Source organism: Triticum aestivum, chromosome 4B (genome assembly GCF_018294505.1).
Source record: "Triticum aestivum cultivar Chinese Spring chromosome 4B, IWGSC CS RefSeq v2.1, whole genome shotgun sequence".
Classification (NCBI taxonomy): domain Eukaryota; kingdom Viridiplantae; phylum Streptophyta; class Magnoliopsida; order Poales; family Poaceae; genus Triticum; species Triticum aestivum.
This window is the reverse complement of record NC_057804.1, coordinates 578,023,874-578,042,152: the sequence shown is the minus strand read 5'-3', so window position 1 is coordinate 578,042,152 and position 18,279 is coordinate 578,023,874.

Genomic DNA, 18,279 nt, shown 5'->3' with positions numbered 1-18,279 from the left:
GGACGGCGGTTCGGCCGGCGTTGGCTGGCGGCTCATGGGGTGGAGGTTGAAGATAAACTGCAGGCCCTTGATTTTGTATCCAACGGCTGGAAAATCTACTGACCAGAGATGAAAAAGTCAGTCAACTAACGTGTAGCCTCACCCGCACGTACACATGCACACACGCAACACTCGCATGAACACACGCACGCATGCAGGCTTGCAACACTGCCACGTACACATAATGAACACACGCACGCATGCAGGCATGCAACACTGACACGTACGCGTGCACTCATGAACACACACACGTACGCACACATGCATGCAACACTCAAATGTACACATGCACGCACGCAACACTCGCACGCCTGCATGCACACCAGCGGCACCGCACACGGCGCAAGACACACGCTCAACCTATACATGCATGCACCCTTTGTTAAGGACATGGATTGTTATGGGTATTAATCAGTCTTATCTTTTTTTGCAAGGTTTAATCAATCTTGTCTGTGATAAGCAGAACATTGATGTTTGCAGCGGTCTTTATGAATCACAACGTATCGAACGGGCTATCAACGTATATGTGAAAATTTTAAAATTCTCTTACATTATATAGTAGGCTTATCTAGATGAAATAGATGACATCACACTCAATGAACAATCATCGGTTTATGAAATGCCCGCTTATGACTGCCCTTACCCTCCAAAAGTTCCTCTGCCGTGCGCTGCCTGCGTTGGGTCACTGACATGCAGGCCATGTACCCAAAGAGCCCACATGTCAGTGGAAGAACGATGCGGTGTCGTACGTCAGAGTCGAGGGTGCCACTTGATGCACGCTCGGCTGAACACGCCTCCTTGCCGCATTCAAATGCCTCCATGAAACCCGTGTGGAAGCCGAGGAACCCACTCTGGACACACGTCCGTTCATGACCGGACCGACATTAAATGCAATGCCGACCGAGCTCCTCCCGTCCGCCGTCTATTTAATCTCCTATTTAAACAAGGCCAAACGCTGGCCAAGAATCATACCCCTCGCCACTCCCCTATGTTCTCCTTCACCATTTTGTCCACTCTTACAATGGCTTATGAAGAGTAGTTATCCCGCATCCAAGCCGGCTGGGTGGCCCGCCGAGCCCACCGGATATGAGCTATGCAGCTCGCTGATCCACCTCCCTCCCCTCGCCCGACGAAGCTAGTTGCCGCCTCAAGTCGGCGCGCGGTTCAGCAACTCGCCGCTCCAGGCCATCTTGATGAGGAGCAGTGCACAGGCGTCGTCGCTGTCATCCATGCCGCCGCCTCGTACCGCACCTCCCGTTTCTATGGCCGAGACTCCCATGCTGGCGGTCACGCCATCCAAGCAGAGACAAAAGCTGGGTGCTTGGAGAGCAACGATTCGGTGGCTAGCGCCTCCGCGTCCGCCGCCATCGTCAAGGAGAAGTAGAACACGGGAGGCTGCTGCCGCTTGGGTCCCATGAAGGCCACCGCGGAGGCGACACCGGCGTACACAGCAGATGTCTTGCCGGATCGTTTTGTTGCGAGGACCTTCGTCAACCCCGCATGGGCTCTACGGAAGCGGAGAAGCCCCCCTCCACCATCATCTTTGACTTTGGCAGTGGGGAAGCGAGCCGTCCTTTGCGCTGAAGCATATACCTCCAGGGCTCCCGACAGTCCGATGATCGTGCTGCCGGACATGAGGAACACAAATGGATCGGCGGGTGACCATTTAGGCCAGGTATTATATACCTATGCTGTCCAGAACTAGCACCGCTTAGTTGATTTGAATGTAATGAAATACGTCATGTTTGTATGAAAATCCGGTATTTTATATGAATTCCGTCATTGTTTATGAGAAATATCGCCATTTTTGCATGAATCGTCCGGTTGGTTGAGTTGCTGTCAGAATATGTGCGGCTACGGTTGGATGGCGTAATATGCGGGTCACCGGTCGGTCTGCGGCCGGCTCGCGCGGCGTGGTGGGACAAAAAAAGCACAGCTCGTGCGAGCTCGTCTCCAACGTGCGCACTGGAGGATGTATGAGCACCCGAGTCATTCCTCGTTCATCGGTGGCAAAGGCACCGGTGGACAAAAGGGTCGCCAATATTTTGGCTACCCCGGGCAAAATCCAAACCACCCCTTCGAGCAGATTCAAATCCCTCGTTTACCATGAAATTTTGCTATGTGTTGTTTTCATGGACTAGCAAGATGCCCGTGCATTGCAGGGAACATCAAGATGCATTTTTTTTACAAAACACCTGTTGTGATTGACCCATGCAGGAGTAATCCCATGTGTAAAAACTAATGATATCTCGAGAATTTTATTGAAAAAATGGTATCTTGAGAATTTCATCGAAAAAATGATATCTCTACTCCTATAAAGGACTTAGTTGGTGATGATGGTGTGTCTGCCATCCGTCATTTCTGACCAGTAGATCTACATCTAATGGTTACGAGGTAAGTTGTGGCATTTTTGTAACAATAGCCCACTTCTCTGCTCCAATTTGAAGAAAACCCCTTATTATCTTGAAAGCAACCACATCCCTCCCTCGCCTCATCAAAACAACCCGAGAAATATATTTTGAGTGAAACGTATTATATTTTTAGTGGTATATATGTATATCAAAACAAGAGTGTTTTCTTTCAAGTTTGTGAACAAGTACTATTCTACTTTGGATCCGTTGCAACGCACAGTCACATTGCTAGTCTCAAGAAAGATGAGAGATAATGTGAGGAGGAGTGGGGCGTGGTGGTGACTAGTGGTTGGATTGGGCAGAGGCATGGGGATGGACGGCGCATTATGTCTAGGTTTGTATCTCTCTCACACACACCCACATAGGTGGGGGACGTACATGAGAGAAGAGGTGCATGTACTCCCGTCTCTTTCCCAACCACACCCGCACGGGTACACGGTGGAGCTCATTTCTACATGAAAAGGCAGCCCACATGGTAATTTGACACGTGTACTGGTTGTCCACTTGATGGAGGATCGTCTACCACAGGTGAACAAACAAATTGCGACTTGACGCATTATGTTAAAAAAGAGGCAAACCATCTGGGGCCTACCTTAGAGGCAAGGTTCTATACACTCGAGATGCTCTGTACGTATTACTTTTGATGTGTCCAGTCAACTCGCAGAACAAGGAGAAGCTTGCTTACTACGCCGTCTCCCCCACCCACGGGCGCGGTGGCTCGCAGGACAAGGTGAAGCTTGTTTACTACTACTCATTGTATATTGGTTTATTGGTCCCCATTATATATTGTTTCTAATTTTGACTATAGATTGAACTAACAAAACATTCGTGCATGTTACCAAAAATTATATCATTGACAACCATGTTGAAATACGAATCCAACGATATAATTTTTGTTGACATGCATTAACATTTTGTTAGCTAAATATTTGGTAAAAATTTGGCACAAACTACAAAGGTGACCTATAAACTAGGACGGAGGTAGTAGTACTAAGCCTTACGCCCGCTCCTTTGCCCACGCGCGCGGTGGCTCGCAGGACGAGGAGAAAATTTTAGTTCTCCCTCCGTTTACTCCTCGTCTCTACCTTGGTTAGAGAGATTATCATATTATTTGGAATATATGTCCTTTAGTAGTACTCCCTCCTTTCTAGTTTATGGCTCAATTTCCTTGGAGTAGTATATAGGAGTAGTACTACTACAACAATTTCCTTGGAGTCTGTGGTGCAGCAAGCTACCCTAGGCTATGTTACTACTCCCTCCTTTCCAGCTTATGGCTCAATTTCAAAATCTCTCCAACCAAGGTAGACGGTGAGTGGTGGAATTAATTTTGTAGTTTGCACAAGTAATGTACGCTCATTTTTCTCAAGAAGTTATGTTTACCGAGGCTTTAATTAGAACGAATGCATGCATGACCACTAAATTTCTATGAACTTCTACATGCATTGGTGAGTTTTCTCTTGACAATGCTTGCATCGGGTGATTTAACGCACCTCGAAATCCAACATGTGATGGTACGACTACTACTAGTAGAATTGAGACTTATACAACGGAAGAACAATTTTTTTAGACGAGCCCTATAAACCGGAAAGGAGGGAGTAGTAAGTAGTATACTACCTCCGTAGTGGGTACGTACTCCGTAAAACCAGGTTTTCCCAAAACTAAGTCGCTCAATCTTTATTTGCTTGTTTCCCTTCCTGCCTCGTTGCCTCAAACAGACTATGCCAAACTCCCCTGCCTACCACGCGGGAAAAGACCCGCCCTCGCCTTTTTTTAGTCCGGATTTGTATCGATGGATGGCGCGAAGCAGCAAAAACCAAGCCGTGTCTTGTACTCCTCTGTCGGCGCTCGCTTTCATGAATTTTGTACTTCCTCTTGCCGACATGTGGGACATATAGCAACCGGGTCGATGTGTCATGCACCAACTAACAGTGCAGAACAGCAGGGGGACACACCCCAGTCGTACCGCCCCAATTGTAGTAATGAGCAATGAGACATCAAATCACAATGCCGCACCTTCTCAGACGGACGAAGCAACCATTATTTCACACTTCACTTCTCCATCATCTCCTTCAAGAAAACCACGTAGTATTGCTTCTACCATTGTTCTGCCTCAAGAGGGACACACGCATCGCCTTGGTACATCATGACACGTGGGACCGCATGACAGGCCATGCTCCCCCGCCCATCGCTTGGTAAAATGACCTCATTTTTACTACTTCCTCCGTATTGGTTTACAGGGCATGCACGTCGTTCTAGGTTGAGAATTTAACTGGCTATATATGTGATGAACAGTAGGTATATGTTTAGAAATTACATCCGCTTAAGAATCGAATGATATACTTTTTGTGACATAGTAACTCATATTTAGTTAGTCAAATGGATGACCAGAACTATGTGCGTGCCCTATAAACCGAGACAGAGAGAGTAGTATAGTACGTATCTTTTTAGATCAATATAGTCAGGATTCACCGAGGAGAAAAACCAAGTGGTAGGCTGCTCCTGTCGTGTTGGCGTAGCAACTCAAGCAGGACCAGTCCGCACATGAAATGGTGACACACTTAACAGGACCCCTTTGGCCGACATGTGGCTCACCCACCATCTTGTTCCATGTGCAATGCACCAAATTACATTTCGGAGCAGCGGTTGGACTTGGAGGCACCCCGGTCATAGCGCCACACTAGTAGTAAATGAGCTATGAGGGGTCAAATCACAAAGCCCCACCTTTCCCGCATTAAGCTGGACGGACGAAGCAACCATCATTTCACTCTAGGGCGCAAGAGCATAAAGAAAAGAGAAAACCAATTATGCGTGTGGCAGCTACCTAGGGCACCGTAGGGTAGGGGCCTCCACTACAAATCCTTTTTTTGGAAGCGCCTCCACTACAAATCCGCTTCTCCCTCGTCCTCTTGAAGAAAACCGATGATGCATGCGGCGGTAGGGTTTGTAGGAGTACTACGGCGTGCGAGGCCACGTCGTAGTAAACAGGAGAGGGATTGAGTTTGAGTCGACGCCTTAATATGTGTGGGCCACTTGGTTTTACGGGAATGAGGAAGCATTTTGGGTTCGGGGACCAGTGGAGATATACGTACAAAAAATTGTGGATGTAGGTTCGACCGAAAGGCAATGATGCATGGGCCCTGCATTTTGATATACTCACGGTCGCATGAAATTTGCTACTCTACTCAAAACTAGTAAGGTACATGCATTGAACGCATGAGATTTGGAAACCAAATTATGAATAAATACACACTATAGCATGTAAAGCTTTGAGTCATATATGCATGATGTAGATCTTCGTTTAGTTCTTATAGTTAATCTCATTCAAAATCAATTAGTTTTATAAAAAGGTTAATATTCATGGGATTGTGCATTGTAAATCATAAAGGAAAAACAAATAATGATAATTCATTTAGAAAAAAGTTTTGGCAATTATGATATGGAATATTCTAGAACAAAGGAGAAGTGCTTGTGTTTTGGGAAAGCATGCACGGCCCACATCTCTTATTGGTTGATATGTCACGAAACAAGAAACGAGGAGGGAGTTAATGTACCATGCCAAAGTGTTTTGGGATTATTTGGTTTTCGGAAGATGACTTATAGACCTAGACGGAGGGAGTACAAAGATAAAAAATGAATTGCAGTTAAAAGAATGGCATTTCTAATAAAAATGTGAATTTGTACTACATATGTGTGCACGTGACCAACACATACATTGTCAATGCAAAATTTAATGCAAGACATAACTTATGAGTAACATGCACGAATTGATGATGTGGTGCTTGTATGCATAGAGTAGAAAAAACAATGTGATTTATGACTTGCATGCATGATGTGTTCTTGTGCCATAGTTGCATGTCTAGGAAAAATCCTACTAGTGGGTTATACTAGCTATTTAGGAATATAAGATGTATACATGGAAGTTGTAGGGAAAGAGATGACATGTATCTCAATTCCCATGAGTAGGGATTGGAAAAGAGATGTCATTTGGTTCACATCATAGGAACTTCTCTATTGAATCTAGAGATGACATGCATCTCAATTCCTATGAGGAGGGATTAGAAAAGAGATGTCATTTGGTTCACATCATAGGAACTTTTCTATTGAATATACGCCAATGTTTATTTTCCTTTGAAATTATGGGAGTATAGGAATCCATTCATATGAACCAAGTGGCTCTAAAGCTATAAAAATGATATCATGTTTATTTCCTTTGAAATGTGGAGTATATGAATCTATTCCCATGAACCAATTGGCTCTAAAGGAAAAAATCCTATAAAAATCATATCATATAGAGTTCCTATGACATTCCTCCACACCAAAGGATGGTTGAAATTGCTGCAGGTGATACGACAGTCTTTGTTTGTAGACTCCTCCTCCATCTTTATAGTTACCTCTCGAAGATGAATGAAATGATATATACTGGGTATTCTATATGTGCATTTTGGTACACAAAAACTCGGTAAAAGTTTGCGAGGATTGAATTTTCAATAAAGCTATATGGACTGCATTTTGGAATGGAGGGAGGAGCATACGACACTTTCTAACACTCATGTGGAAGATTTGTGTGTAGGAGGAGTGGCTCCTCTGTTAAATGACATGTCAAAACTGACACTGTCGGATGCCGATCTAACGGTTCTTACGATGTTCGTCAGGAAACGGCCTGTGGCGAACGTTTGTCGGATAATGATTTACGGACACATGCATGGCATTGATACGTGTCCCCTCTCTCTCACGCACACACGCACCCTCATGAGTCCTCTCACACCCACTGTCTATCTGCAGGTAGACGTCACACACATATGTGCTCTTCACACCCTACCCTCAGAACTTCTAAAAAACAAAAGACGTCGTGCACCTTTTATTTTAGCTCACACGTCACACAGTTATACTATTACTCTTGTGGTGAACGTTCTTTGGGCATAGTATATTGTACTCTCACGAAAAGAAGCGGTGCACGCATGCACTAGTTCTCTCACACCCACTCGCGGGTACACGTAGGAGCGCATTTTTTTGAAGCTGGTACAACAAAATCACTCCACTATATATATAAGCAAGAGCCTTAGCGATTGCTTTACTAGGGTTCCTCTCTTTCCCTCTCTCATGCTCTCTAGATCTAAGCAAGACATAGGTGGACACACTCTCTCTCTGCTCACGGCTGGTCACAAATCCGGCCGGACCACCTCGACCGGGGCAGGGGTGTAGGTGCATCATTCACGGTGTCGTCGGCAGTGAGGGAGGAGACCAATGGCTGCCCGTGCATCTCGATCAGCGGCCGCGCCGGCTTGGGAGGGCCTCCGACCCCTTCTTCCTCCGTGCGGTATTGTGGCCAAGATGCGGCCTCCCGACGCCGTCTTTGCCACATGCCGATGACCCTCAAGTATATATTCCTTCGAAACCTGCCTTGCTCTACTACCCCAGCTCCCCACGTGGCTGCGTGTGAATCTTTTTCTACTTCCGTCGACTGTTCCAAAGCCACCTAGACTTTTACTATTATTAGAGGTAAAGCTAGTTCATACAGTCGAATCTAAGAGTTGGTTCAAACAGGGAAGAAACTGGGAAAGCTGTAGCATGAATCTAGGAATTGGTTCTAAGAGGAAATGGGGGAAAGTAGTAGATACTGGCTACCCAACCGGTCTATTTGTTGAAAAGGCAAAGAAAGCATGGTGGATGGCGAAGGGTGGGGGGAAGTGGACCTGTCTCTTGGTTGAAAAAGGAAAGAAAGTGCGGGGTGTTGGGGGATAACGCAAATGAGAATGAGCAGGTCTAGATTTCCTGTGCTCACATAGGAAAATGTCGCCATGGAGATAAAAAATGGGACAAATGCATACATGCTGCCTGAGTGTTTGCCGCTCTCGGCAACCACATCTACCTCACCACTTTATGCCCCTGCTGTCTCTACACCCATATCGCTATCGTTAATGTAAAATCACATGAAGCATTAAGCAATGCCACCTAATGTCACTATAAGTAATGGTCTAGTGCCGTCGATAAATTGAAGCAATGCCACCACCATTTTATGAAGTGCTTCCGTCTTTCTTTATTTCCCATGAATTGTGTTTTTGCAGTTACACTTAAATCTCACACTGCTAACATTGCTTCATCCCAGTGGAACTGCACAAATTTGATTGCACATTTACTGACCATGTGCTACTCTCATGACAGTAATACTAATGCTATTGTTTTGCATGTTAATCTAGTGGCAGTGTTGATGTGATGTGATGCTACTTACTTAAGGGCACTTTCATACTGTCAATCTAGTGCCAATTATAACACAATAGATGCTGCTGTTAATCGTACGCCCTTGCAAATATCTGTCACTATTTAAATAACCGCATTTAGTATTTGCGCAAACAGGGATGTCTGTCTCCATATCGTTTTTATCTGCGCAATCAAAAGTACACACCTTAGTTTTAGTACAACTGCACAAAATGAGATGGCTATTCCTAGCTGTCGTCCTCTAACCACTAGTGTTCCAGGTATTCCTACGTTGGTTCTAACTAGGTAGAATGACCAACGCTATCTAAAAGAAGCTGATTCATATGTTTTACTTCCTAATTATAGTGCAGGGACGAGCGAAAACAACTGCATCCTAGTCCGGAATGCAGTTTCTTCCAGTTCATCCATGGACCGAGGACTAGCTTCCACGGCTGCACGGAGGTTTTTGGGATAGGTGCGCGGACAAGAGGCATTGTGGTCTACTTATTTCTGCAAATAGCGGCGCTTAAATTTAGTGGAATGCAGAAGACTTTCAGCTGGTCAGTACACTACATGGTTCAGTTCAGCATTCCAGCTGAGAACACACTTATAATTGGTTATTCTGGAATGAGAGAACCTAACCCTGGATGGTGGCAACAAGAAAAAACCAGAGTGAACTCCAGGAAATTTAAGCCTGCCGGGAGGCCTTTGCTCAGAGAAGCCTTGCTTGTTTTTTCCTAATTTGTAAACCTTCTCACAACTTTGTCTTTTGCTGTGAACTAGTATATGTTTGTTATGTTCTATGAATCATTGAGATGTATAAAATTGCTTAACTTATGCTTTTCAAGTTTTTTATGAAGCCGAGTTTAATGTGAGTGTTCCACATGAACGCTGGAGCGTGTGAACATTTGGAATTTATATTGTGGCCTCAGTTAACTGCATGAACCACTGTAACAAGATATGTAGTTGCTTATATGTCAGACAATAGATTATTGATTGTTAGTTGGTCGATAGCCTAGTGTTGAAGCAAGCTGAGCCAATGTGTCATGTTTTGCACAACTTCTTACAAGTGGGGTAGCACCAACAGTGTTTACAAGTACTTATGTATACGTTAATGCACATTTCTCGAACGAGTACTCTAGTTCATCAAACACACATTGCTTGTATGATAAACCGTGACAACTTATGTCTTACCATGCCATATTCATGAAAAAACTAGTGAGGACACATCTGTTTCGGCAACAATTATGATGGTTCTCAAATGATTCACGAGCACACAAAAGTAGCACAGTTCCCATAGACAGATTCAAACAGAGTACTAGCCCCAGAGGGCTTGATAATAGGCAAGGTTCGGATAAGTAGACACAATCGAAACTAGTATTAAACACTACCTGGGGCAACTATTTCATGCCTCGATCTAATTTGGGCTGGACACAAGACGAACCTTGCCATGAACATCATCGAGGACGTCCGGCAGTAGCTCAATCCTTTGAACCTTCATGAACATAACCTTGTGGCCTTGCCACTCATAAACTTGTTTGTGGAGGCATGCCACGTCATCTTCCCGTGTAAGCTTGACAAGAGCAGTATGCCTCACAAACGAAGGAGTAGCTTTGAACTTCTTGTTCTTTAGTACACCCTAGACAACACGCCTGGCAACAGTGAGGTTCGAATACAACTCGGCATCTGTATAAGCGTAAATGGCTTCCAGGATCCAACAACCTAAGAACTCTGTTTTCCCAGTGCGTATATTCAAGTCATCCGCCTCATAGCGAGTGACATGTAACAACCACACAATCCTTGTCTACATCAAGGCTCTAATTGAAACAAAAATAAATTCTAAATTACTTTCCAGTATAAGAAACACAAGTTATTTAAACCACTATGTATAGCATGTCATCGAAGCTAATAAATTTTTGCATTATTCATCACCACACACTTAGATGAAAAACCACAATCGAGATTGGCAAAGAAGAAAATCACCTTGGGCAGCTCAGCAGGGGGGGACACATCCTCGAAGCGGGAAAACTGCTCCTGCAGTACCAAGGGGGTTGTAACCTCAAATGGGGCGTTGACCATCTCAGTACTGGCCGTGAGCGTATCTGGGGTCGGCTCGGCGGCTGCCTCCATATTCTTGGAGCTCTCTGTTTCGTGGGGATCAGCCTCCCGTGTCTGCTCCAATATCGGCAGATCTTTGCCTGGTTCTTCTTGGTCCATCATGAAACTGACGAATACTAGGAGACCACTGAAAGGAAAGCACAATCACAATGGCAATGAAACAATAAAGAGAGTGAGGATCGATTACTGCTTTGCAAAAGTTCTTTTTTTTCTTTGAATGAAATTATACCAATATCATGGATCCGCTTACCTTCCCTTTGTTGGTAGAGAAGAACAGTGGCAGATGCGAGTGTTGGCTTTCTTGAAGACGGTGAGGGAGAAGGGGATTCAGCAAAGAGTGAAATGATGGTTGCTTCGTCCGTCAAACTTAGACTGCGGGGATGTGGGGTTTTGTCATACGACGGCTCGTTATTGCCGCGCTATGACTGGGGTGACTCTCCGCATGCATACCGCCTTCTAATTTGGTGGATGGCATTTGGGCCCACGTGCGGCATGGCCCACATGTAGGTGAACAAAAGTAAAACGACATTCAGTAGAGGGAGACGTTTCGATGACCGGAGGAGCCAGAAGCGGTAGTGTATCCACTACCGCTTGGAAAGAATCATGGAACAAAAATTCTATGATCTAGATGTCAAGGTAACTGAGATTCAGTCAGTTGTGGAGCAACTGCAGGATGACATGCAGGAGAGGAAGGGCAAGACTACCACCAATGTGTTTGCCAGAGTGCCCAGAGCCCAGAGGTCAGTTGCAGTGCCAGTGACAGACACTAGAGCAACAACTTCAGCACCAGCCACTGCCCCTACAGTTCCAGTGCAACCAGCTCCAGCACCAACTCCTCTAGCTCCATCCACTTCAACTGAAGCCTTCATCCAAGGAGCCATCTCTACACCACCACCAGAAGATCAAGCCTGAGACTCAATCTAGCACTATGCATTTTCTATGAACTTTTTTGTAACTTGTTGCCAAAGGGGGAGAAAAATGTATAGATCATAGGCTTCGAGAGAGAGAGAGAGAGTGTGTTGCTTTTGTTCTCTCTTGCTTTATTTGGTGGTTCTTCAATCTTTGTTTGCTTTTGGTTGAGATACTGCTTGTGAGACATTGATGATCATGTGTTTGATCATAAGCTACACTTATGCATGCTTGATATTATCCTATCTATCTTATGTGATCACTCACTATGCTTGGTGATGAGTGCATGTATTCATTGTTTATTATTTTGAGTGCTCCACCAAGATGTATGTGACATGGAAGAGTAACCCATGAGCCTAATTCATTGTGCATTTGCAGTCCAAAGCAAATCTAAAACTATGCACAAATTTAGGGGGAGCTCTTGCTTATCACATACTTCTCAAAGCGACGATGTTATTTAAATTTTATTATCATTTGTCGAAGCTTTGATCTATATGTTGTCATCAATTACCAAAAAGGGGGAGATTGAAAGTGCAACTATCCCTAGGTAGTTTTGGTAATTCATAACAACATATAGCTCATTGAGCTAATGCTATTCCAAGACTATTATTTCAGGAAAGCTCAATGAATGGCATGGCATGGATGATGAAAGTGGATCCCTCAAAATACTAAGGACAAAGGATTGGCTCAAGCTCAAAAGCTCAAGACTCTTCATTTTACATTTTAGTGATCCAAGATCACATTGAGTCTATAGGAAAAGCCAATACTATCAAGAAGGGATGAGGTGTTGCTTAATGAGCCTCTTGCTTCATGTGCTTAGTGATATGCTCCAAAACCCTCAACTACTTTCCCACATCCACAAATGACCTAAACCTAAAGCCAAAATCGGTCACACCGACTCTTTCTATCCGGCGCCACCGATTCCAAAAGTCATAGCCACTGCCACAAACCCTAAGCAAATCGGTCTTACCGATAGGGATCTCGGTCTCACCGAGATGGGGTTGCAATCTCTCTGTTTCCCTTCGTAACGTTTCGGTCTAACCAAAGTGAGCGATCGGTCCCACCGAGATTGCAATGTAAACTCTCTGTTTCCTTTTTGTAACATTTCGGTCTCACCGAAAAGAGCAAATCGGTCCCACCGAGTTTACCTGACCAACTCTCTGGAAAGCTTATTACCAAATCGGTCTCACTGAGTTTGTGTAATCGGTCTCACCGAGATTACGTTATGCCCTAACCCTAACCGAATCGGCCTCACCGAGATGCATGTCAGTCCCACCGAAAATCACTAACGGTCACTAGGTTTACTAAATCGGCCCGACCGAGTTTAACGATTCGGTCCCACCGAGTTTGGTAAATTGTGTGTAACGGTTAGATTTTGTGTGGAGGCTATATATACCCCTCCACCTCCTCTTCATTCATGGAGAGAGCCATCAGAATGAACCTACACTTCGAACTTACCATTTCTGAGAGAGAACCACCTACTCATGTGTTGAGGCCAAGATATTCTATTCCTACCATATGAATCTTGATCTCTCGCCTTCCCCAAGTTGCTTTCCACTCGAATCATCTTTCCACCAGATCCAAATCCTATGAGAGAGAGTTGAGTGTTGGGGAGACTATCATTTGAAGCACAAGAGCAAGGAGTTCATCATCAACACACCATTTGTTACTTCTTGGAGAGTGGTGTCTCCTAGATTGGCCAGGTGTCACTTGGGAGCCTCCGACAAGATTGTGGACTTGAACCAAGGAGTTTGTAAGGGCAAGGAGATCGCCTACTTCGTGAAGATCTACCGCTAGTGAGGCAAGTCCTTCGTGGACGACGTCCATGGTGGGATAGACAAGGTTGCTACTTCATGGACCCTTCGTGGGTGGAGCCCTTCGTGGACTCGCGCAACCGTTACCCTTCGTGGGTTGAAGTCTCCATCAACGTGGATGTACGATAGCACCACCTATCGGAACCACGCCAAAAACATCCGTGTCTCCAATTGCGTTTGAATCCTCTAAACCCTTCCCTTTACTTTCTTGCAAGTTGCATGCTTTAATTTCTGCTGCCTATATACTCTTTGCATGCTTGCTTGAATTGTGTGATGGTTGCTTGACTTGTCCTAAGATAGTTAAAATCTGCCAAACTCTAAAACTGGGAAAAGGTTAAGTTTTTAATTGGTCAAGTAGTCTAATCACCCCTCCTCTAGACTTACTTCAAGGCCCTACAAGTGGTATCAGAGCGTTGGTCTCCATTTGCTTTGATTTCCATAGATTTTGGTGGTCATAGCCTTGGTTTCACAACCTAGGAGAGTATGACGTCTAGCGAGGGAAATTATCACCGTAGAGGTCCTTACTTTGATGGTACTAATTTTGCTAGTTGGAAGCATAAGATGAAAATGCATATTCTCGGACATAACCCCGCCGTTTGGGCAATTATTTGTATTGGCTTGCAAGGTGAATTCTTTGATGGGAGAGAACCGAACCGTGAAGCGAATGCGGAAGAATTGAAGATGCTGCAATACAACGCTCAAGCCTGTGATATCATCTTCAACGGATTGTGCCCCGAAGAATTCAATAAAATCAGCCATCTTGAGAATGCAAAGGAAATTTGGGATACTTTGATTGATATGCACGAAGGTACCAAATCCGTCAAGGAATCCAAGTTGGATGTGCTCCAAAGTCAGCTTGACAAGTTCAAAATGAAGGATGGTGAAGGTGTCGCTGAAATGTACTCTAGGCTTGCACTTATCAAAAATGAGATTGCCGGCTTAGGGAGTGAAGAGATGACCGACAGATTCATCATCAAGAAGATCCTAAGAGCATTGGATGGAAAGTATGATACCATGTGCACATTGATCCAAATGATGCCAAACTACAAAAATCTCAAGCCAACAGAAGTCATTGGAAGAATTGTTGCTCATGAGATGTCACTCAAGGATAAGGAGGAACTTCACAACAAGTCAAGTGGTGCTTACAAAGCCTCAAGTGAAGCCCCCACATCATCAAGTGAGAAACAAACCTTCAATGAAGAACTGAGCTTAATGGTGAAGAACTTCAACAAATTCTACAAGAGTAGAAGCAAAGAAAGAAGCTCCAAGTCAAGGTCTTATCATGACAAGAGATCTTCTAGTCGAGAGCGCAATTGCTACAATTGTGGGAAGCCTGGACACTACTCCAATGAGTGTACGGCATCCTACAAAAGAAGAGAAGATTCTCCAAAAAGAAGAAGCAAAAGAGAAGAATCACCACCAAGAGAGAGGAGGAGTAGAGATGATCGTTATGAATGAAGACCCTCACGGAGAAGTAAGGATTTGGAAAGAAAGGACAAGTCATCAAGGAGCTACACAAAACAAAGACATCAAGCTCATGTTGGTGAATGGGTTTCCGGCTCCGACTCCGACAATCACTCCGAGAGAAGCTATCACTCCGACTCCGAACATACTCAAGATGAAGGTGTTGCCGGTCTAGCACTTGTGTCAACCAACTCCTACGACATATTTGACTCACCAAATGAAGGTTTTGGAAGATGCTTCATGGCCAAAGGTCCAAAGGTAACACATCCCGAGTATGTTGATTTTAATAGTGATGAAGATGACTTGCTTGTGGATGATGATTTACTTGTTGACAACTCTAGTGATGACTACTATGATGAAACGTCAATTAATCATGCTAATCAAACGAATGACAATGATAAGGAGAAAATTGAGCTTCTAACTAAAGAACTAAACACTCTTAAGTTGGCTCATGAAACTATCTTTGAAGACCATCGAGAACTTTTAAGGGCCCATGAGAAGTTACGCTTTGAAAAGCTCAATCTTGAGCAAGAGCATGAGTTCTTAAAGGCAATCAATGATGATCTCCGCAAGAAAAGTTCTTCTTACATTGCCAAGCGTTTACTCTTATCTACTTACATGCCTCAAGTCAAGTCTAGTAACAAGTACAAGAAAGATACTTCCTCTAGTAGTAACAATAAAAATGTTAAATCCAATGTTGTTGCTTCTAGAAGTTCTCTTGATTCCACTAATGATTCTCTTAGCCAAGTTACACTTGAGCAAGAAAATAGTTTATTGAAGGTAATTATAGAGAAAAAGGTGTTTACAAGAGCCTTGCCGGGAGTAAGCAATTCGAGGAAATTGTACGCAAGCAAGGAAGGCACCGGAAGAATCAAGGTGTTGGTTTTGAACGAAAGTTCAACGCCAATGGAGTTGAGTGGGAAGAAGATCAATACCCCAAGACAAAGTTTGTTCCTCAAAAAGACAAGTATGATCCTACTTCCTTCAAGGGGACACAAGCTCAAGATGATCTTCCACCACAAGACCACAAGAACAAAGGCAAGGACAAGCTTCAAGAAGAGATTGATGCATTTGAAGAATCACCTAAAGCCTCGTTCAAGTGGGTCCCCAAGACTACGTCAAGTTCTACTTCATCAAGTACAACTACAACTCCAAGGATTCCCATCAAGATGATGTGGAACCCGAAGAAGAAGAACTAGAGAGTTCTTGAGGGTGACTCCGCCAACATTATTCACTCATATCATTTTGGCAAGAACAAGTGCAATCAACTTTCACATCTTGCACTAGTTCAAGGAGTCACAAACCCTCTTGTTGGTAAGGCAAGGGACAAGGTAACCTAATGATTTCATGGACATCATCTTGTGTGTGCATCACTCTATGTCTATGGATATTCTTGTTTGTTCCTTGTGGGACTAACCCATGTAGGCAAGTTGAAAGTGCAACTCACTCGAAAGGATTGCTCCAACTGATCTACATCAACATTGAGCATCTACATCTTCAACACCTACATGAAGTCATCATCGACAAAACCCAAGGTTAGTTCATCCCTCTAAGGGGGGATCTCACATCTAGGGGGATCTTAACTCTAAGAATTGAGTCAAAGCAACTCTAATGGTGTGAACACATTAATGCATTATTTAAAAGTGGTAACCCAACTTGAGCTTAAACGATGAGTATGACCTATGATCAAATGTTCTCATTTGACTCCTAAGTCAATATACTCATATATAGATGACCTAGTCATCGCCAATTGTTTGACAGATGCTAGAATTGGTTGTGCATGCTTTGCCACATATTTCATTTGCCATCTTATTGTGTGAGCATGTTGGTGCATATTTTACTCATTCAGGGACATCCACTTGTTGTTTTGATTGTTTGGTTCTTTCTTCTTTTGGCCAAGTGGATGGACAAGAATGCCTAAGAACCCTCTCTAGCTATCTATGCTTTTCTCATCTCAAACTCTATTCATGCTACGTCACAAAATTTGATCAAGTCAGATTCGAACCACTCTGTGTGAGGAGCACTCGGAGTCCCCGATTCATCATAGACTTAAACTTCCAAAACCTCTTAGTGATTCTCGGTCTGACCGATCATTCCATTTCGGTCCTACCGAGATCATCAAGTTGATCTGAGTTTTCAATCTCGGTGCAACCGATTTGAACTTTTCGGTCTCACTGATTTGCTGTAACTGAACACAGTTATGCATCTCGGTGCCACCGAGTTGTTCCACTCGGTCACACCGACAGGGTCGAGCTATATTAATAGCCACGGGCAAAATTTTGGAAATTTCACCGAAACCCTTTGCCCGCGCAACAGCTCGCTCTGCCATCGTGGTTTCCGGATCGTCTCGTCGCCAACAGCCTCCTATCGCTGCTCTCTGCCACCGTCAACGGATTTCGTCCCCGCCATTGCCGCCGTAGCAAGTCCACCGCCAAGTTAGGGTATGGACTTAATCTTTGTGCTATCCACGTCTGATTCCTGGCACATTGTTTTCATATTGATTCTTGCCACAATTGAAACTCTTCTATCCAGCCAAAGTAGTTCATAGATTAGATGTGATTCAAATTTTTAGGGTTAGGTTTCCGCCGAAACCATCTCGGACCCACCGAGTTGAAAAACTCGGTCTCACCGATTTGGCTTATGCCATTGCACTAGTGACTCTCGGTCTGACCGAGAATTACTAATCAGTGCAACCGATTTGAGGATTCTGTCAAACCCTCGCACTCCCCTACGTGTGGGAAACAACTACCTAGTTTTCCCTGGCTCCATGTCGTTCCCTTCCTAGGCCTCGCCGTCGTCCACCACCCTGGTGCTCTCGGCACGGCGTGGTCAACGAATGACATGCATCAGAAGTGGACTGTACTTGGAGAGGCTGACAGCTGGGTCCATGGCCGCATGCAAGGAAATGCCTCCTTATTACGCGCAAAATAATGATTCCTACACCTGACAGCTGGGACCCACTGGAAGGGCCTCTGTATTTTGGGAAAAAAACGTTCCCCCGTTGACAGGTCGGACCCATCAGCTATATCTTCGCACGCAAGGAAGTGCCTCGTTATTACGCACAAAAAATGAATACCCCCACTGCTAGCTGGGACCCACCATAGTGGGAGGCTGACTTGTGGGCCTAATAAGATGACGGGGACGGAGGGCTTTGTCAACTTAGTCAATATGAATGATTCTAGCTCCAGTGACCGTACAATGTCCATCCAATGGTCGTAGTGCTTCTTCAACCTCTGGTCTTCTTGCTCCAGACGCCCAAACAAGCGTCAGTCGTGCCGCCCGCTCCTGCCTCCCATGTCCGGTTGTGCTGCCACCGCTGGCCATGCCAT